The sequence below is a fragment of the Mustelus asterias genome, chromosome 26 (genome assembly GCF_964213995.1).
Source record: "Mustelus asterias chromosome 26, sMusAst1.hap1.1, whole genome shotgun sequence".
NCBI lineage: Eukaryota > Metazoa > Chordata > Chondrichthyes > Carcharhiniformes > Triakidae > Mustelus > Mustelus asterias.
In genome coordinates, this window is record NC_135826.1 from 46,273,407 (window position 1) to 46,296,344 (window position 22,938).

A 22,938-nucleotide genomic window follows, 5' to 3' on the forward strand; every position below is an offset into this window, starting at 1 on the left:
GTGTCAGAAGTAGCTTTGGTACACAAATTGTAAATGTGTAGCCTACGATTCTGTGTTGATAATACAAACTGTTGCGTTCTCTAGATTGTCACAACGTGTGGATGGATTTATTTATTAAAAATCACTTCAAGAGCACCATCTTCTGGCTAACTTTATCAGTGACACACACAACCCATTTTAAAAAGAATACAGCATCGGAACAGGCCTTCAGCCCACCATATCTGTGCCGACACAGATTCCTCTTTAAATCTAATATTTTCTTGCCTCCAAGTGGTCCATATCCCTCCATTCCCTGCCTATTCACGTATCTATCCAGATGCCCCTTGAACATTGTTGTAGAATCTGCTTCCTCCACCTCCCCAACAGCATGTTCCAGGCATTCACCACCCTCTGTAAAACATCCCCCCCCCCCCCCCACTTTCAACCTGCTGCCACTGTGCATCAGTAGTGATGGGGGTGAATGTTTGACCCTGGGAAAAAGACTGACTATCCACTCTATCCAAGCCTGTCATAATCTTGTAAACCTCCATTAGGGCCCCCCTCATCCTCCGACGCTTTAATGAAAACAATCCAAGTTTGTTCAATCTTTCTGCATAGCCCATATCCTCCAAACCAGGCAACAGCCTGATAAATCTCTTCTGCACCTTTTCCAATACAGCAACATCCTTCCGGTAGTGTGGCAACCAGAAATATACACAAATCTCCAAATGCAGCCTAACCAAAATCTTATACAGCTGCAACACGATTTCCCAATTCCTGTACTTAACGCCCCGACCGATGAAGGCCAGCAAGTCATACACCTTCTTGACCACTTTGTCCACCCGAGTTGCCACCTTCACAGAACTGTGGATCGGTACGATGGGTTAAATTCCATCTGCATCTTTCGGCCCAGGTCGCCAGCCAATTTATATCCTATGTATCCTCTGACAATCCTCCTCACTGTCCATTACTCTCTCAATTTATCACCTGCAAATTTACTAATCAGACCACCTACATTTTCCTCCAAAATCATTTATAAATATTACAAAGAGCACTAATCCTCGTGGAACACCTCTTGTCACAAACCTCCAGTTAGAAAAGTACCCTTCCACTGCTACTTTCTGCTTTCTATGCCTAAGCCAGTTGTGTGCCCATCTTACCAGCTCACCTTGGATCCCATATGACTTTACCTTCTGTATCAGCCTGCCATGAGGAATCTTATCGAAGGCTTTACTAAAGTCCATGTATGCAACATCCACTGCCCTGCCCTAGTCAATTTTTCTCGTTACTTTCTCAAAGGACTCAATCAAGTTTGAGAGACATGACCTCCCCTTCACAAAACCATGCTGCCTATCGCTAATAAGCTTATTCTCTTCCAGATGCGAGTACATCCTGTCCCCAAGAATCTTCTCCAATAATTTCCCTACCACTGATGTAAGGTTATAATTTCCCAGATTGTCTCTTCTGCCCTTCTTGAACAGAGGAACAATGTTAGCTAATCTCCAATCCTCTGGTACCTCACCCATGGCTAAAGACGATATAAAGATTTTGGCCAAGGCCTCAGCAATTTCTTCCCTCACCTTTCAGTATTCTGGGATAGACTCTATCTGGCCCTGGGGAACTTGCCCACCTTAATGTTTTTCAAAACCTCCAATACCTCCTTCCTTTTTATCTCAAAATGTCCAAGAATGTCAACATCCTCCTTTCTACACTCATCATCCACCACATCCTTCTCCTTTGTGAATACTGATGCAAAGTACTCGCTAAGGAAAATAATATAAAAATTAGCCTGAAAATAACTCCTTGATTGTGCTGTAAAACAGTCTGATGCATCACCTGGCAAAGGTTTTCAGAGCCTACAATCAGTATTTACTGGTCTAGAGTTTCCTTTTTGGGCACAAGCCAGATGTTACACACATTGTACCCACTACAAGCTTGCGATCATTCAAAACTCTGCTACTCATGTCTTAACTCGCAGCAAATCCCATTCCCCCTATTATCCTAGTACTAACTGAGCTAACTGCCACCTTAAACATTCACCCCCATGACTACTGATTCCCAGTCAAGCAACATCCAGATTTAAAATTTCTCACCCTCGTTTTCAAATTTCTCGTGATCTTATTCCTCCCTTTCTCTGTAATCCCCTCCAACCCTAAAACTCTCAAGTCATCGGTGTTCCTCTAATTCTGCATTCTTGTGCACCCCAATTATAATTGCTTCACCTTTGGTGGCTTTGCCCTCAGTTGCCTGGGCCTAAGCTCTATAACTCCTTCCCTACACCTGTCTCTCTACATCACTTTTCCCTTTTAAGACACTTAAAAAAAACATACCTCTTGACCAAGCTTTTGGCCATCTGCCCTAATATTGCCTCATGTTGCCCAGTATAATTGTTTTATAATGGTCTTGTGAAGATTAGTTCCTCAAGTCACAAGAGAGAATAACTATCGCTCTTTGACATTCAATGGCATTATCACCGAATCCCTCACTATTGACATCTTGGGCATTTGCATTGATCAGAAACTGAACTTGATAAGCCACATAAGTACTACAAGAGCAAGTCAGAGGATGAGAATTCTGCGGCAAATAACTCCTCTCCGAACTCCACAAAACCTGTCCACTATCTGCAAGGCACAAGTCAGGGTGTGATGAATACTCTCCACATGCATGGATGAGTGAAACTCTAACAACATTCCCAAGAAGCCTGCTTTATTGGTGTTCCATCCACCACCTTAAACATTCACCCCCATGACTACTGATGCACAGTGGCAGCAGTGGGTACGAACTACAAAAGGTACTGTAGCAACTCATCAAGACTCCTTTGACAGCATCTTCTAAACCCATGACCTCTACCACTTAGAAGGACAAAGGCAGCAGATGCATGGAATCAGCAACGCCTGCAAGTTCCCTTCCAAGTTACACACCATCCTGACTTGGAAATATATTGCCTTCACTGTTACTAGGGTAAAAGCCTCGAACTCCCTTCCTAACAGCACTGTGGGTATATGCATACCACATGTACTGCAGCAGTTCAAGAAGGCAGCTCACCACCACTTTCAATGGCAAATAGGGATGGACAATGAATGCTTGCCCAGCCAGCAAAGTCCACATCCTTTGAATAGTTTTTTTAAAAAATGCCACACAAGTAGTTGTTACTACAGTTGAAATTGCGTCCAATGTAGCCCTAACTTTGTAAGTGTTAAGTTACACTCAAGTACCTTCCCAAACTCATTAGAATATGCCCAGACTTAAATATGGAAATTTGGTGAGTTTGGTGAGATAAACGGGCATAAAAGTTGGACATGATAGTTATGTGGGTAACACTGACTCAAATTTTAAAAGCTTTGAAGCCTCTTAGTTGACTTGTGCCTAGATTGCAAGCCACTATTTCAAGGGTACTGAACAATTTCAACATGTATAACGTAGTTATTCCCTTAGTGAAATTAAAATAACTTCCTCACACTAAGGCACCAGCTCTAGCCAGAATACATGAACACCAACTGCTGTACAGTTCCTTTTCCTATGGCTATTCTTCGTGCCTAGTTGAGATGGTGAGACAATCTATTTGTTTATGCAATGTATAGCAATTCAATCCAATCCAGGTTTCAACTGCCTGCCATACATTTTTCAGCAGATACTTTGGGCAGGAACAGTTAATGAGGTCCCTCTTTTGCCCCAAGATTGTAGGTTTTCAACAGTCAAGAATGGAATCTAGTTGCCCATGATTTAATGCTTCAACAGGCAGTAACATAGCTGAAGCACCACACAAGGTAATTTCTTTCCTGTCCCCATCACTTTACTCCTTTCCCTACTCTCCTGAAAGAACCAACTCCTTGATAGAGCACTTGGTGATTTGCCCAAGAAGCTTGACTTCATGCATGATCTTAATAGGTCTCAGCAGTCTATACTTCATGCATTACAACAAAGCCAGTTGACATCTCACATATGCAGCATTAAGTGCCGCTAGACAAAGAACAAACCCGGTCCAGCCAATTTTTTCCCTAGCCAGAGGCACTCAAAGTAAATATTGTAATCGATCCAAGATCAGAAATCAACCAGCTCAAGCGATGATCAAGTCCAGGATCTTCATCTGAAAGCTTAGCAACTCATTGAGCTATCAAGGTGACTTCATATATGATGCAAAAGGCAGCAGTGCAATAGAATCTGAAAAGCAACAGTATTCACGATTTCTGAATTTCACAGATGTAGTAGTGAACCCTCTTCTGGTTATGTTTACTGAAGGATGTTGTCCATGATCATAATGGTAGCTAGAAAAGTGAACTGACTCCACCTTGGTTAAAAAAAAAAAATCGGCATAGGAATTCTTAGTCATACCCAATGGGATAACAGCTACAACAGTTACAGCCATTTATTTTATAATTAAGCATGGCATTTAAAGACACTTTTTTAAAAAAGTAGCTTTAATAAAATGTTACTTTAAATACTGACCTTATTAGCTGATCCAACTGGAACAGTGATGCTATACTTAATACTCCAACAGAAATGTTCACTTCCTGGAAATGGCAAAAAAAATTATTAAAAAACAAAGCATTTCTGTAGTTATTTTAAAGTATATATTAAAGTATATTTGGTGCATGTGTGAAAAGCTAACATGTTGAGCTCCATTATATCAACATATTCATTCACACAAACAGTAGATCATCATGTGTAGGAGTCACTGTATAGTCATTAGGAGCAGGATCTCAAGCCTAGTGCCAATGGACTAATTCATACCAGATCAACCACTTGCCTACTGCCTCAGGTACGATTAGCTCAGTATACACTTAGGATAAACTCATCCACTTGTGAGCTGTAATACTGAATAATGCCATGCAGAGCGTCATAATTAAAATATGGTCAAATTCATAACCATATACATAAATTTTGTAGCATGACTCTTGTTGTTTGTCATCTATATCAATGATCTGGATGATAATGTGGTAAATTGGATCAGCAAGTTTGCTGATGATACAAAGATTGGAGGTGTAGTGGACAGTGAGGAAGGTTTTCAAAGCTTGCAGAAGGATTTGGACCAACTAGAAAAATGGGCTGAAAAATGGCAAATGGAATTTAACGCAGACAAGTGTGAGATATTGCACTTTGGAAGGACAAACCAAAGAAGAACGTACAGGGTAAATGGTAGGACTCTGGTGCAGTTGAACAGAGGGATCTGGGAATACAGGTACAGAATTCCCCAAAAGTGACGTCACAGGTGGATAGGGTCGTAAAGAGTGCCTTTGGTACATTGGCCTTTATAAATCGGAGTATCGAGTATAAAAGTTGGAGTTTTATGGTAAGGTTATATAAGGCATTGGGTGAGGCCGAATTTGGAGTATTGTGTACAGTTTTGGTCACCCAGTTACAGGAAGGATGTAAATAAGGTTGAAAGAGTGCAGAGAAGGTTCACACGGATGTTGCCGGGACTTGAGAAGCTGAGTTATAGAGAGAGATTGAATAGGTTGGGATTTTATTCCCTGGAGCGTAGAAGATTGAGGGGAGATTTGATAGAGGTGTATAAGATTTTGATGGATATAGATAGAGTGAATGCAAGCAGGCTTTTTCCGCTGAGGCTCGGGGAGAAAAAAGCCAGAGGGCATGGGTTAAGGGTGAAAGGAGAAAAGTTTAAAGGGAATATTAGGGGGGCTTCTTCACGCAGAGAGTGGTGGGAGTGTGGAATGAGCTGCCGGATAAAGTGGTAAATGCGGGGTCACTTTTAACATTTAAGAAAAACTTGGACGGGTTCATGGATGAGAGGGGTGTGGAAGGATATGGTCCAAGTGCAGGTCAGTGGGACTAGGCATAAAATGGTTCGGCACAGACAAGAAGGGCCAAAAGGCCTGTTTCTGAGCTGTAATTTTCTATGGTTCTATGGTTCTTAAAATTGCATTCATAAAACTTTTATATTTCTACTTTTAAATATTATGTAACCATCCCAGAAAGTAATCATCCAAAATTGACACCAAGCCAAAGAATTTCCATTTCCTAGTTTAACAGTGCAGAATTCAATTGCAATCTTTGGAAAATGCTACCCTAGGTAAGGCCAGTTAATTCAGCACAGTGAATGAATTAAACTAAGGCCTTCTGAAGTGACAGTTTTACCCACTAGCCTATCCAACTATAATTTCGACAGATCGATTATTGGATCAACAAATGGACTTACAAGCAACTGTGTAATTCATCAGTTGTCTGAAGGTAACCATTTGTAACCTGTCTTTACATCTAGTGTGCAGTGCAACAAAGAGATTTATCGCCACGGTGAGGCAAGAATATGAATTACACTCACTGACAACTTGTGCACCATTTTTTTCCTCTCCCACAGATCACGAGTGCATAATTTAAGATTTACATTTAAAAAAGGATTTATGAAAAAAATGACTCATTACATCTAAAGTCTAAAAGTTAGTAGAAACTAGTTTGTAGATTTGAGACCAAATACCTAGAACTGTAACGGTGAAAAAAAATTCGGTGGCTTTCAGAGCTAAGATTAGTTGCACTTTCCTAGTGAATGGAAGGCAAAGGTCAGGATCATGGGGATAGGGTTCATGGAAAGATGAGACTTGAGGACAGGCAATTTTCCCCAAAATTTTGTACAGTCCTGCTCTGCTGCCCATGTCGAATGCCTTAGTGAGACAGCCCACTTTGTGGATGTACTGATCCTCAAAGTCTCCACAACACTATCTTCCACAACTTGCTCTGCCCGAGCTAAGTGCAGTATGATAGTCATGTTATTTCTACTATTCTTCTGACACCTCTCAATGCATCACCTTGTTATTTCTACGCTTTTCGTTGGTACCCAAGAACTCGTCTGCCAACCTCTCAACCACCAAGGCCTGCCAAGTTCCTTTCAAAGATATCCTCCCTCAGCTTCTACAGAAAAACTTCATCCTCCATCTCATCTCATTTTCCCCCACCTCTCTGAATTCTCCACTCTGTCTGCTCTAAACCTCTCCAACTACTGGTTCTCTCACCTATCCACATGTCAGCATCCTTCCATCTACAAAAAAATAGGATGGATACACAGCAAACAATCCATTTCAGATGGGGTATCTTCATGTGGTTCGCCTCTGCTGATAGCTGAAGAGGTCATTCCTCTAGAGGGGGGTCCTGCCACAAGTGCCAGTAAGGAAGCTTCCAAATGTTGCGGTGTATTGTTTTCAGCATTGGCACCTACTGTCAAGCCACAGTGCCACTGGTCATCATGGTGGTATACATCAGCCAGAGGTGAGGTTATTTTCTTCCGACATCTGCTAGTGACTCTCAGGCACAATAATCAATTCTTTTTTGCAAAAATATACTTTATTCATAGAATATCTAAAAGAACATTACAGAATGCTTGTTACAGAAAGTGTAATAATATTCAAATGTTCTACACAGATCTATTGCATTGAGATGCTTCAATTGTGATACATGTAAAATTTACTGTATACATTCAATGAGAATCCTATGGCCCAAGGAACTATACATTTTCTAGCTTCTCATTGTATTACCCCCTTAGAGAGTGATCATTCCCCATTGCACATCTATGGCTGCCTCAGGCTTTAGTGCATCCCTCAGCATGTAGTCCTGGACCTTAAAATGTGCTAGTCTCTTAACACTTGGTCACAAATAACTCTTCGCACTGAAATACAAACACATTTCAGGCAGACCAAAGAGCATCCTTCATCAAGCTGATGGTTCTTCATGCCACACTTACAGGCACCCTTGAATCAGAGCTTTAGGCATCCCACTGGAGGTCTGGCAAGGGCCATTTCACCATAAAGAAAATCCTTTGTTTGTGGAAGTTTCCAAGCCAAAGTCATCTCTGTTTGGTGAGTGCTGCCTTTGAGATTTTGTTCTTCCACATTATACCAATAATGCACCAGACAGTAAAGATGCAAATTGTTCAGCTTTCCTGGATAGCGATGTCATCCATGCCCAAAATCTTTTCAAACTTTAGTCGATTCTCCACCAGATTTCAGCATCAAAACAATCCCAAGATCTCAGTCTATGACTACAATGCATAAGCTCCGTACACCCCCAGTTAACATCACGCACAAACATGAGGTCAGCTCCTACATTTATGCTAATGACATCCAGCTCTACTTCCGTTGTCAGACATCTAATAAAAACCATTGCTTTCTTTGTCACAAACTTAATTAGTCTCACTTTTCTGAATCATGGACTAAACACCCACATCCTTTCTGACCCCAAGCTGAGCTTCCAACCTTGCCACCTCTCCATACAATTGTAACTTACATATTCAACTACTCTGGCATTCTACCTCGTAGCATCACATTCTCCACGCACTAAACTTCAGTTCTTCAATTACTATTCAGGAATGCTGCATCATCAGGTTCATCTGAAGAATGGTTTCTGAAATATTCCTGCTGCTCGAGCATAAAAGGTTATTAAATTACATGGACAAATTTAGTTTGCATTTCTATTAGTTTAGAAGGCAGGGATCAAATCTTTAAAACTAACTGAAACAATAAAAATTACAGAAAATCTTTGAGTGAAGGAATACAGAACAGAGCAATGATCTTAAATTCCCACAAGATGGCCAAGGATGAAGCATCACAAAATTTAAGACGTGATTGACAGGTGGCAAGAAGGGACACAGATCAAAGACAGAATTAAATGGTGTTGTGGTACTGATAAGCCGTAATTTCAATGAATGGCAAAGCAGGCTCAAAAGGAATTAACGGTTTACTCCAGTTCCTATTTAACTGTCTTAAGGCACCATGCATTCTGTGCTCTGGCTGAACTTTTTTCAACCACCAAAGAAAAACTGGTCATATAATCACATTACTCGCTGTTTGTCTATCATGCGCAAAACAGCCACTGTTTGCACCACAGTGCAGAAAGAGGCCCTTCAGCTCATCAAGTCTGCACTGACACTTTGAAAGAGCAGTCCACCTAGTCCCACTCCCCTGCCTTATCTCCATAACCTTGCACCCTCTTTTCAGATAGCAATCCAATTCCCTTTTGTATACCTCGATTGACCCTGCTTCCACCACTCTCTCAGGAAGTTTGTTCCAGACTCCAACCATCCTCTGGATGCAAAAGCTTTTCCTCATCACTTCTACTTCCTTCATTGCCCTCCAATCCTTTATGTATCCTCAAGAGGGAGTAAGATTTCTCACTATTTACCCCAAAAGTCTGCATTCAAAGCAATTCATAGTGTGTGCAGTACCCAAAGAAAAAAGTGATATGGTGCCATATTAATGCAAGTTTCAAATTTAAAGCCCTAGTTATCATATTCTTTTGAAGAGGGAGAAAAATGTTTAAAGTATGAAATGTATATACATAAACAAAGAAGGGAGCAGGCAAAAGTATAAGCACAAGCTTCAGTGACTAAAATAAAAATGTAATTTACATCCAATAATGTTCTAATAGCACTTGATACATTTTAAAGAAACTATCAGGGTGTTTGCTCTTTATTTTTACAAAATATTCTCCAAAGTTTGAGCTGGAAAAATGAAATAATAAATTTGGGGTGAGAGGAGAGTCGCAGAGTGATAAAAATGGAATGGCGATCACCAAGCTTCCCTTCTTTTGTGCAACAACCCAACTATAACCAAAGAAGTTACAAAATTAAAAGAAGAAAAACATAAGTTCTGACAGCTTCTCTATAAGCACTAACTTGCAAAAGGTCAAAACTAATCAATAAATCACAATTTCATTCAGCTGGTACTTTTGGGTACAATAAAAAAAGGTCCAAATACAAGCACCAAGTTCCAGGATTATCAGCTAAATTTACCACAACAAAATATCCTGCATTATTGTAACTAACTTGTATGAATCTGCAATAAGCTCCCAAAAAATGCCAATTTATTTAAACAGTATTGTAGTGAAGGACAGCTGATACAGCTTCCAGTAGCTACATAATCAGGACTTTATGATGAAACAAATTGAGCTCTTAAAATGATTCAGAATGTAACACACCATGTTTGGAGTTACAGAACAAATTAGCAATCCAGGTAGCATCACAGCCAGCAGCAATGAAGGTCAAGTAATTTATACAATCATCTAACTTCTGATTCATTTACCATTTTGCAGTACTCTCATGAATGGAGAACAAAACTCATGCAGAATTTACTCCCAACATGTTTCATCCTACAGATCCATTCACTGTTGGTTAGCAAGACAATGGGTTTTTTTTACAATGAATTGCAAGGACATTGTGTACACAAACTAAAAGAACAAATCAGCTATATCCACTCCCACATATTTGATTACTGGAAGTAGTAATGCCAAGGTATGTACAAATGGAGCCTAACATTTGGTGGATCAGAATATCTCAGTGGTCAATGTGCACAGTAAATTGTACTATTGTACAATCCAATAAATCATGAACATATAAAATTCATGAATACTTAGATCTTTCAAGTATAATATAATTCAACTCTTATTTCCAGTATATTCCCATTACATTCCCAGCTGAAAATGCCTTCCACTCATTGCCATTACATCATTCAACGACACCACCCTCAGTCAACTTCCATGAAATACAAACCTTTCACTATCCTTGACCTCAAGTTGTCAGATCAATTTTTGTACAAACCCAACACTAGCAAAATTGAAGCTCTCTTATTCTGTCTCGACTAGAAACATGTTTCAGTAAAGTGTTAATTCTATCCCCATTTCTGATACATAGTTGCATGCCATGTTTTTCTTAATACCAAGATAAAATACTTTTAACCCAAAGTCTAATCTGTTGCCAACATTATTTATTTTCTCAGCACTGCAACCACTGTCACCAATACTTTCACTCATGCTTTACTTCTTTTCCAATTTGTTTATCTTTATTACATGTCATTTGCCTCCCCAGCTCTACCGATACAAAATAGATAATTTGATAGAGACATCTAGCACTCATTCTATTCCATGCCCCAATCATCTCCCCAAACTTCAGCACGGACTTCAAAACAATATTTTCAATCCCCTCTAACTTTCTGACTCATGTAATCTTCACCACCCATACACATTTTACTTCACAACCTTTAGTTCACTGTTTGCTACATCATAAAACAGCCTTAACCTAACACAGCCTTTCACTCAAGTCTTCTGAAACAACTCTACCGTACTATCTCTCCCCCATCTTCAGCTGCCTCAGTCTACTGGTAATGGAGGAAGTAAATGTTTAAGGTAGCAAGTGGGTTGCCAGTCGAGAAGGTTGCTTCATCCTGGATGGTGTTGAACTTCCTGAGTATTGTTGGATCTCATCCAGCAATACTTAAACACACTCCTGACTTGTGCCTTGTAGGTGGTGGAAAGCTTTGGGGAATCAGGAGTTATTTGTTGCAGAATATCTGGTCTCTGACCTGATTGCATAGCCACAATATTTGTGGCTGGTCCAGTTCAGGTTCTGGTCAACAGCGACTCCTGGGATAGAAATCATAGAATCATAGAAACCCTACAGTGCAGAAGGAGGCCATTTGGCCCATCGAGTCTGCACCGACCACAATCCCACCCAGGCCCTACCCCCACATATTTACCCACTAATCTACGCATCCCAGGATTCTAAGGGGCAATTTTTAACCTGGCCAATCAACCTAACCCGCACATCTTTGGATGTGGGAGGAAACCCACACAGACACGAGGAGAATGTGCAAACTCCACACAGACAGTGACCCGAGCTGGGAATCGAACCCGGGACCCTGGAGCTGTGAAGCAGCAGTGCTAACCACTGTGCTACCGTGGATGTTGTGTGGTGGACGATTCAGCAATGACAATGCTGTTGAATGTCAATGAGGAGTCGCTAAGACTTTCTCCCATTGGAAATGGTCATTGCGTAGCATGAATACTTGCTGCCACTTATCAGCCCAAGCCCAAAATGCAGGCATAGAATGTTATTATCTGAGCAACTGCAAATGCAAAAAGAAAAATACAGCACAGGAACAGGCCCTTTGGCCCTTCAAGACTATGCCGATCATGATGCCCTTGCTAAACTAAAGAACACTAATCATCAGCAAACATTCCTACTTATGACCTCATGATGATAGCAAGGTCTAATACTGAAGCAGCTGAAAATGCTTGAGCCTAGAACACTATCCTGAAGTACTCATGTAGTGATATCTTGGGGCTGAGATGATCAGCTCCTAATGACAACCATCTTTCTTTACTCAAGATGCCACTCCAAGCAGTGGAGTTTTTTTTTTCCCCCAATTCCCACTGACTTAATTTTGCTAGGGCTACTTCATACCACACTTGGTAAAATGCTGCCTTGACGCCAATGACAACCACTCACCTCACCGCAGCTCTTTTGTCCTGGACAAAAGCTCTAATGCAATTTGCATCCGAGTGAACATACAAATGTACACTTTAAGAACAGAATAATAAGATTTGGCCCCTCAAGCCTTTTCACCATTTGATAAGATCCTGGCTAATTGGATTCTGGCCATAATTCTACTTCTACTCTCGTCAAGATTGTCCTAACTTAGCCTTAAAAAGTATTTAATGACCCTGCCTCTGCTGCTCTATTAGGAAGGAAATTCCACAGACTAACAATCCTCTGGAAACAAAATGTTCTCTTTTTCTCCAGCTAATATGGGAGATCCTATTTTTTTTTTAAAAACTGTGCCCCTTAGTTCTGGTCTCCCCCACAAGAGGAAAAATCCTCCCATTATCCACCCTGCAAGACCTCTCAGGATGTTATATGTTTCAATAAAATGAACTCTTAACAGACATAAGGAGAGGTTGGTCCCAAGTCCTTCGTCCCAGGAATGAGTCAAGTGAATCTTCTCTAAACTGCTTCTAATGTTACTATATTCTTTTTCAAGTGGGGAGACCAAAACTGTGCACAGTACTCCAGAGGTGGTCACACCAAGAGCCAGCACAAGTGTAACAAAACTTCCTTTTTATATTTGATTCCCCTTGCAATAGACAACAATGTTCCATTTACCTGCCTGATCACTTGCTGTATCTGCATACATTTACCAGGTTACCCAGATATCTCGTGCTAGAGTTCTGCAATCTCTCTCCATTCAAATAACATACAGCCTCTCAGTTATTCCTACCAAAGTGGCAAGTTCACATTTTCTCTCATTATACACTCCAACTGCCAAATTTTTGCCCATGAGATGTGGAAATTATTGAAAGGGTGCAGAGAAGATTTACGAGGATGTTGCCTGGATTGCTTGGCATGCCTTATGAGGATAGGTTGAGGGAGCTCGGTCTTTTCTCCTTGGAGAGACAAAGGATGAAAGGTGACCTGATAGAGGTGTACAAAATGTTGAGAGGTATAGATCGGGTGGCTTCTCGGAAGCTTTTTCCCAGGGCTGAAATGGCTGCTACGAGAGGACACAGGTTTAAGGTGCTGGGGAGTAGGTACAGAGGAGATGTCAGGGGTAGGTTTTTCACTCAGAGGGTGGTGGGTGAGTGGAATCGGCTGCCGTCAGTGGTGGTGGAGGCAAACTCGATAGGGTCTTTAAGAGACTCCTGGATGAGTACATGGGACTTAATAGGGTGGAGGGTTATAGGTAAGCCTATATATAAGACTAGGTAGGTAGGGACATGACCGCCGCAACTTGTGGGCCGAAGTTTGTGCTGTATTTTTTCTATGTTCTATGTAATTGTTTGAAGATTTAAGCTTGGTTGTTTTATCTCTCAAAAGTTACTTCATCACTCGGCACAACAGAACATTAGTCCAAAATATGCTGGCTCCAGGTCGGTAAAACAAAAACAAAGATGTCTTATTGGTAGATACAGAAGAGCTTGCAGCATTATTAGAATCGGGAGTTCTCATCTCTCGCTCATTCACTCAGCACCAAAAAAGGTTAATTGATCATTCATTTCACTAATTTTACTAATGCATTTGTATTTGCTTACACTTCAAAGTAATAAATCATAAAGCATTTTGGGATGGCCAAAAACAAAGGCAAGCTCTTCTATGTAGGAAGTAAAATTGGGGATTCAGCGGTGCATGCAGGAAGAGAAAAGAGCAATTTAGGGTTGGGAAATACGAGAACACAACTTTAAACTAGTGAGTGGCTTTAATTTTCTGTTCAACAATGCAACATACCTTGTCCCCTAGATTGAGAGTGAATAGAAATTTCCTGGGCAAACAATCCTGTCAAGAAAAATAACAGTGCATCAAAAAAAAGGTGAATCAAAGAGAAAGTAGCTGAAGAACATATTTAAGAACCACTGCTTAAAACAAGCTATTTCTCCCAATAGACGGTGCTGTCACACAAGAACAGAAGTAAATGCTTTACTCTAGACAATGTACTGTCTCAAAAATATACATGGCAATATTGTATCCCAATCACAGATGAATTCCAAAAAAAAGAAGATGAAATAAAGCAAGCAATGGATCCCATTGGTACAAACATGAATTTTGGTATGACTTCAGGCTTCAAAATAAGAGATGCAGTACTCTGTTCCCACCACTAAAGGGAGCTATTGATATATAGATGTTACAGGCCAAAACAAATCACAATGCATCAACAGGATTCATACAATAAATGGAAATTAGAATTGGAAAGTCCATTCAGTAGTTCTTTGTTTTGAGTGTAAACCCTATGCAGCTTTCTGTTGGTCAGCTAAATTTCATTTCCATCTCTCTACATAGCTTGTCAAATACCAAAAGATGAAGTTTCTTAATGAATTGCTTGTAGTTAAAAGTTTATTTCATACTTGAATGAGCAGAATAGATGAGCAGAGAGACTGAGCTCAAATCCATTCTGGAACTCAAGCCACATCTACTTGTACACTGTTTCACCCCACCCTTTTGTCATTTCTTTTTAAGAATAGGTACTCATTCCATTTAAGAAATTGAAGGAATGACTGCCATATTACTCAGTCAAGGCAATAGTAGTTAGATGTGAAAACACCTGGTGAGCTACTCCACCATATCATTAAAATTATACACAAAACACAATCTAATTTTACATGCTATAATCACCCAGGTTTGCTAGTTAACTCTTATACCCTGGTAACATACCAAGTCAAATACCAGTAATTTACTGGATAAAAACCTACACATTTTCTATCAGCATCCATCCACCTGCTAAAAAATAGACATGCAGCAAATCAGATGGGAGTGACTTCATATGGTGTACCTTTGCTGAAGAAATTATTCCTCGAGACCATTAGATCATATATAGGAGCAGAATTAGGCCATTCAGCCCATTGAGTTTGCTCTGCCATTCAATCATGACTGATAAGTTTCTCAATCCCATTCTCACACCTTTTCCCCCATGATCTTTGATCCCCTTACCAATCAAGCACTTATCTATTTCTGTCTTAAATATACTCAATGACCTGGCCTCCACAGCATTCTGTAGCAATGAATTTCATAGATTCACCACCCTCTAGCTGAAAAAATTCCTCCTTATCTCAGTTCTAAAGGGTCTTACCTTTATTCTGAGGCTGTGCCCTCGGATCCTAGTCTCTCCTACTAATGGAACATTTTCCCCAGGTCCATTCTATTAAGGCCTTTCAGTATTCTGTAGGTTTCAATGAAATTCTCCCCTCATCCTTCTAAACTCCTTAGAGTACAGACCTAGAGTCCCAAGAGGTAGGTGCTGGCACAAACAGCTACCTAGTGTTGCTGCAAGTTGTTTTCAGCATTGCCATCTACCTCCAAGCTGTTATAACCATCAGCCATCATGCTGATGCATGACAGTCTACAGGAGATGTCGCCATTTTACTGCCATTAGCCATGACTCGAACGTGTGATAATCGATGTTAAAGGCCTTGTTGTCACATCTGAAAGCATCCTTGAAGCAGAGCAGAGGTTGTCCCACAGTTCATCGTATTCCAGATAACACCCCATACAGAATGTTCTTGGGAATTAGGCTGTCTTCCGTCCCGCAGACATGCCAAGCCAAGGCCGCCTTTGGTACGAGGACTGCTACAAATCTTGGAGATATATGTCTTTGACAGGACTGCTGCATGTGATTCTGTACTGCCTAGAAACACCACAATGTGCCTCATACAGTAAAGGCTGACATTGAGCTTTTCTTGATAGCTGTAAATCATGCACATTTCAGTCATACAACTAGATACCGAGAACATGGGTCTTATGAACCATCAGCTTAATGTTATTCCATCTGCGAGTCAGCCAAAGATCCTTTTGTATCAAATTCTACATCAATGGACAGATTGCCTGTCACCTTAGACCAGAAATAGCAGAATTTGCCAACCATTTCTAATGGTCTGTTTAGTATGATCAGAAGTGGAGATGCCACACCTTGTCCTATCATTCTTATAGTCAAGGAGAGAAAATCAGATAAAAGGTATGGGAGAGATTCCACAAATCTGACACAGCTTGTTGTCTGACCTAGTGTGCAACTTCCATCCATTTTTACAGAGAAGGCAAAGGTCAAGAGCACGGAGAAAAAGATGCCAAACAGAATGAAGGCTGGGACAGAGTCCCATTTCATTCCATTCTTCATTTTGAAGCTGTCGGAAGTGGAAACATCCGACAGTGCATGTTGTCACAGAAGGATGAGACTTGAGCAGCTTTGGAGGACAGCTAATTTTTTCCAAAATCTTGTAGAAGCCTGCTCTGCGAACTGTGTTGAATACCTTAGTGAGACTTACGAAAGGTAAAGAGATAAACTCAGTTACCTATACTTTTCTTGCAGCTGTCAGAAAGAGATCATGCCCTCAGTACATCTGACACAGAAACTGCATTGTTTACAGGTACATGTGGTCTGCCAAGCTAATGGAATCTTTTAAGTATGGCGCGAGCAAAAGCTTGCCTTGTAACACTAAGGAGTGAGATGCCCCTGTACGAAGCAATCTCCTCCGTTGCCTGTGTGTTTTTGCACAGCGTGGTGAAGGGAAGGAGGTCATAAAAGGTGTAGCAACACAAGAAACTTTCCATGCTGGAGAGTTCAGCTTGGAATTCCATCCTTACCCAATGCCTTTTTGTTTGCCAAGTGGTCTCTGGCCTTCTTGAACTTAAGTGATGAGGGTTATTCATTGAACCCATGCAGGGCAGGCAACTGTAGGAGAGCGACGAGCTCAGACTGGGAGATGTCCAAATCATACATGTCCAACTTACAGTAGTGATCAACTGAGCAAGATCTCGGTTTACTTCAAAGTTTTCTTTTATGTAATAACATGGGAAAGGATAAACAGACCACGACAGGAAGGGTACAGAGGGTAGAAATCGAGTAAATCAGCTGCTACGGCTAGAAGTTGCAATAATAAAAAGGACAAAACTAAAAGCCCTGTATCTGAATACATGCGGCATTCAAAACAAAACCGATGAACTAACAATGCAAATAGAAATAAATAAGTATGATTTTGATTGCCTTTATGGTGACATGGCTACACGATGACATGGATTGGCACCCGAATATTGAAAGGTCCTTGACATTTAGGAAACGGAAGTTAGGAAAAGGTGGAGGGGTGACACTGTTAACTGACGATGGTATGAGCACAACAAAAGAGGGATGACCCAAGTTCAGGAAGCCAGGAGGTAGAAGCAATTTGGCTTGAGGCGAGAAATGATAAAGGCAAGAAGTCATTTACAGGCCCCCTAATTGTAACAACATGGTAGAAGAGTATAAAGGAAGTGATAATGGAAGCGTGTCAGAAGATAAAGCTATAATCATGGGAGTGTGGAAAAAATCAGATGGACAAAGGTAGCCTTGATTAGGTGTTCATAGAATGTTTTCAGGTTAGTTTCTTGGAACAGCACTTTCTGGAGCCAACAAGAGCATTGCGATGGGATAGGATTAATTGATAACCTCAGCAAAGGCATCCCTGGGTAGCAACAATCATAATAGAATTGAATTTTATATTCAATTAGACGAAGAGAAGAGTGGGTCCAAGACTAGTATTTTAAACTTAAATAAGGACAATTATGAGAGCACAAAGGCAGAGCTAGCAAACGTGAACTTGCAAATGGGGGATAGGTTAACAGAGATGCAGTGATAGACATTGAAGGGGATATATCAGAATGCACAGAATACATTTCAATGAGAAATAAAAATTCCAAATGGAGGGCCCACCATCCGGTGTTTAACTAAAAAAGTTAAAGGTAGCATGAAGCTTGAAGAAAAAGTATTGAGTTGCAGAAAGATAGGTGGCATGTCAGAAGACTGGACAGAATATAAAGAATAGCAAAGAATTACAAAAATAGAAAGAGAAAAATTAGAATACAAGAGAAAACTAGCTAGAAATGAAGAGTTCAAAATTTAAAGAAAAACATTAATAAAGTGAGCATTAGTCCTATAGAAAGCAAGTCTAGGGAATTAATCATGAAAACTAAGGAGACAGGTGAACTGATCAGGTATTTGGCATCAGACCTTCACTATAGAAGATACAAGTAACAGCCCAGAAAAAAAACTCTAAAATCAGGAATTGGTAGAGAGGGAGGAACTCAGGCCTACAATAACCAAGGAATTGGTACTGAGCAACTTGTTGTAGCAGCAGACTTACAAGTCCCGGGTTCTGATGGACTTCACCCTAAGGTCCTAAAAGCGAACAGAGAGATAGTTGATGTGTTGGCTTTAAATTTTCCAAAATAGATTCGGGAAGGTTCAATTAGATTGGAAAACAGGAAATGTTAGTCCTTTAGTCAAAGAGGGAGGGAGACAGAAAGCAGGAAACTACAGGCCAGTTAGCTCAATATCTGTCAGAGGAAAAATATTAGAAGCTATTAAAATTTTTTATAGCAGGACACAAAAAATTAACGCAATCAGGAAGAGTGAACATGGTTTGGTGAATGGGGAAAAAGATGTACAATCAATTTATTGGAATTCTTGAAGGACTCGTGTGTTGTGGGTAAAGGTGAATGTATTTATATTTTCAGAAGGCATTTGATAAGGTGCCACATCAAAGGTCACTGAAAAATAAAAGCTCATCGTTTAGGGGGTGACATATTGGCATAGATAGAAGATTGGCTAGCTCACAGGAAACAAAGTAAACATAAATGGATCTTTTTCTGGTTGGCAGGATGTAACAAGTGGTGTCTTTTTAATACATCCATGGGATGTGGGCGTCATTGGCTAGCCCAGCATTTATTGCCCATCCCCGAGGACATTCAAGAGTCAACCACATTGCTGTGGGTTTGGAGTCACATACAGGCCAGACCACATAAGGACAGCAGATTTCCTTCCCTAAAGGACATTAGCTTTTATAACAATCAACAATGGTTTCATTGGTCACATTTACAGATTTTTTTATTGAATTAAAATTTCACCATCTGCCACGGTAGGATTTGAACCCGGATCCAGAGCAGTACCCTGGGTCTCTGGATTACTAGTCCACCAACAATACCACTACATCACTGCCTCCCCTGTGCCAGAGACTCCAATTTTTACAATTTATATAAATGACTTCGATGAAAGGACTGATGTTATGGGAGGTTATGCTGCAGTTGCAGTTCAGAAGTGATTCACTGGACTAACAAGACAAATTCTTCTGTGGGAGAATCTAAAATGAAGGGTCACTGTTTAAAAATAAGGGTTCACCCATTTAAGACAAAGTGAGGAGGAGAAATTCTGAGGTACCGCATATTTGGAACTCCCTTCCCTCAAAAGGCAGAAGCAGAGTCTCTGAATATCTTGAAGACAGAGGTAGGTGGATTTTTGATAAGCAAATGGATTAAAGGTTATCAAGGGTAGGCAGGAGGTTACAATCAGATGAGCCATGATCTTATTGAATGGTAGCAAGGCTCAAAGGGCTAAGTGGCCTACTCCTGCTCCATTATGAAGTTCTTCAAAAGGTTAGTCATGGCACAAATCAATTCCGGCCTCCCAGATTGCCTGGATCCACTACAGTTCGTCTATCGTGGCAACAGGTCCACAGCAGATGCCATTGCCCTGGCCCAACATTCAACCCTGGAACACTTGGATAACAAAAGCACCCATGTCAGACTCTTATTCATTGACTACGGCTCAGCCTTCAACACCATTATCCCGACAAAACTCAAGTCCAAACTCCATGGCCTGGGGCTCAGCTCCTCCTTCAGCAACCGGATACTAGACTTCCTAACCCACAGACCGCAACCAGTAAAGATAGGCAACAACACCTCCATGATCCTCTTAAAAACCGACGCCCCACAAGGCTATGTCCTCAGCACCTTACCATACTCCTTATACATCTTGTGGCCAAATTCCCCTCCAACTCGATTTTCAAGTTTGCTGATGACATCACCGTAGTAGGTCGGATGTCAAACAATGACGAGATGGAGTACAGGAACCAGAGAGGGGATCTGGTGAAACAACAATAATCTCTCCCTCAAATGTCAGCAAAACGAAGGAGATAGTTATCATTTCAGGGAGTGTAACGGAGGACATGTCCCTGTGGAAATGATTTTGATTTGATTTATTATTGTCACATGTATTAAGTGAAGTATTGTTTCTTGCGCACTATACAAAGCACACTGTTCATAGAGAAGGAAAGGAGAGAGAGTGCAGAACGTGGTGTTACAGTCACAGCTAAGATCCACTTAATGCAAAGTCCATTCAAAAGTCTGACAGCAGCAGGGAAGCAGCTATTCTTGAGTCGGATGGTATGCGACCTCAGACTTTTGTATCTTTTTCCCAAAGGAAGGTGGTGGAAGAGAGAATGTCCAAGGTGCGTGGGGGTCCTTAATCATGCTGGCTGCTTTGTCAAGGCAGCGGAGGTGTAGACAGAGTCAATGGATGGGAGGCTGGCTTGTGTGATGGATTGGGCTATATTCACCACCTTTTGTAGTTCCTTGCGGTCTTGGACAGAGCAGGAGCCATACCAAGCTGTGATACAACCAGAAATAATGCTTTCTATGGTACATCTGTAAAAGTTGGAGAGAGTCGTAGCTGACATGCCAAATTTCCTTAGTCTTCTGATACATAGAGGTGGGCTTAAATATAGTGTCGTCATGGGGGGCCAGGACAGGTTGTTGGTGATCTGGACACCTAAAATCTTGAAGCTCTCGACCCTTTCTACTTCACCCCCATTGATGTAGACAGGGACATGTTCTCCTTTACGCTTCCTGAAGTCATGACAATCTCTTTCGTTTTGTTGACATTGAGGGAGAGATTATTGTTGCCGCACCAGTTCACCAGATTCTCTATCTCATTCTTGTACTCCGTCTCGTCATTGTTTGAGATCTGACCCACTATGGTGTTGTCAGCAAACTTGAAAATCGAGTTGGAGGGGAACTTGGCCGCACAGTCATAGGTGTATAAGGAGTATAGCAGGGGCTGAGAACACAGCCTTGTGGCGCATCGGTGTTGAGGATGATCGTGGAGGGAGTGTTGTTGCCTATCCTTACTGATTGTGGTCCGAGAATTAGGAAGTTTCAGGATCCAGTCGCAGAGGGAGGTGCTGAGGCCTAGGCCTCGGAGTTGGGAGATGAGTTTTGTGGGAATAAGAGTGTTGAAGGCTGAGCTGTAGTCAATAAATAGGAGTCTGACAAAGGTGTCCTTGTTATCTAGGTGTTCCAGGGTATGGTTGCAAGCTTTAAGTTTCCAGGTGTCCAGATCATCAATCTGTCCTGGTCCCTCCACACTGACACTATGGTTAAGAAAGCCCACCAATGCCTCTATTTTCTCAGGAGGCGAAGGAAATTTGGCATGTCCACTATGACTCTCACCAACATTTACAGATGCACCACAGAAAGCATTCTTTTGATGATCTGGACACCTAGAAACTTGAAGCTCTCGACCATTTCCACTTCATCCCTGTTGACGTAGATAGGCACAGTAGGAAGTCTCACAACACCAGGTTAAAGTCCAACAGGTTTATTTGGCAGCACTAGCTTTCGGAGTCTCAAGCTCCTTCATCAGATGAGGAGGTTTCCTCACCTGATGAAGGAGCGCGAGACTCCGAAAGCTAGTGCTGCCGAATAAACCTGTTGGACTTTAACCTGGTGTTGAGAGACTTCCTACTGTGCCCATCCCAGTCCAATGCCAGCATCTCCACATCATAATGTAGATAGGGGCATGAACTCCACTACTCTTCCTGAAGTGATAACTATCTCCTTCGTTTTGCTGACATTGAGGGAAATTGCCATGGCACAGGGTCGTGAACAAGGCCCAGTCCATCACGCAAACCAGCCTCACATCCATTGACTGTCTACACTTCCCGCTGCCTCGGAAAAACAGCCAGCATAAACAAGGACCCCACACACCCAGGACATTCTCTCTTCCACCTTCTTCTGTCGGGAAAAAGATACAAAAGTCTGAGGTCACATACCACCCACTCAAGAACAGCTTCTTCCCTGCTGTCATCAGACTTTTGAATGGACCTACCTCATATTAAGTTGATCCTTCTCTATACCCTAGCTATGACTGTAACACTACATTCTGCATCCTCTCCTTCTGTATGTACGGTATGTTTTATATGTATAGGGCGCAAGAATACTTTTCACTGTGTACTAAGATAGTCCTAGCTCATAAAAATCAGCAATTTATTGCAACCTGTTTTTGTTTTATGTCAATTTCACAAAATTAAAAGACAGATTCAGAGGCCTCAATTCTTTGCAGCACAAACCACAATTTTTCTCTCACCCATTTTAATGGGTGGAAAATCATGTGCTGGGACTGCAGAAGCTGGAAGTTTTCCCACACATTTTAGGACCACAATTAACATTTTGGTTAAAAAAAAAAATCTGAGGAGCAACAAGAAATGTTTACAACAGAAATCAACATCAAGCCTTAAAACAGTCTAACTGCTTGTATTTTACTTCCTATTGCTCCAAACTCAAAAAGAGAGAGATCAGCATTTAGAATTTATAACAGAGGCAGCACAAAATCAAAAGTTCCACTCCCAGTACAAGAACATAATTGTGCTTATGAGAAAATAAGTGTTGGATCAATGTATTCTTAGCATAAAACTGCTTTCCAAAAATTGATGTTTGCAATCAACCACTGCTACAGACATGTACTTGTCTAGAAGAAACTAGACTCAGGAGTACCCCAAATGGGTGTCACAAAAAGACCTCTACAACTGTCAAAGAGAATACTTTAAACTCAGTTTGGCTAAACAGGAAATTGAGGTGAAAGCAGTTAGCATGAAGCCACTTACCCAAAGCCT

General features: G+C 41.1%; 1 protein-coding gene across 4 annotated transcripts in view; it reads right to left on the minus strand.

The window, feature by feature from the left end:
* The window catches only part of LOC144479676 (guanine nucleotide-binding protein G(I)/G(S)/G(O) subunit gamma-7-like), a 216,011-nt gene that overhangs the window by 178,590 nt on the left and 14,483 nt on the right, over positions 1–22,938 (minus strand). For 3 of the 4 annotated variants that reach the window (XM_078198684.1, XM_078198686.1, XM_078198685.1), the window contains 2 exons: positions 13,979–14,026; positions 4,426–4,490 (listed from right to left, as the gene is read on the minus strand). The exons of the other annotated variant lie outside the window; for it this stretch is intronic. The gene's annotated coding sequence lies outside the window, so the exon portion shown is untranslated. The remainder of the gene's footprint in view (positions 1–4,425; positions 4,491–13,978; positions 14,027–22,938) is intronic. 4 annotated transcript variants of the gene reach the window in all.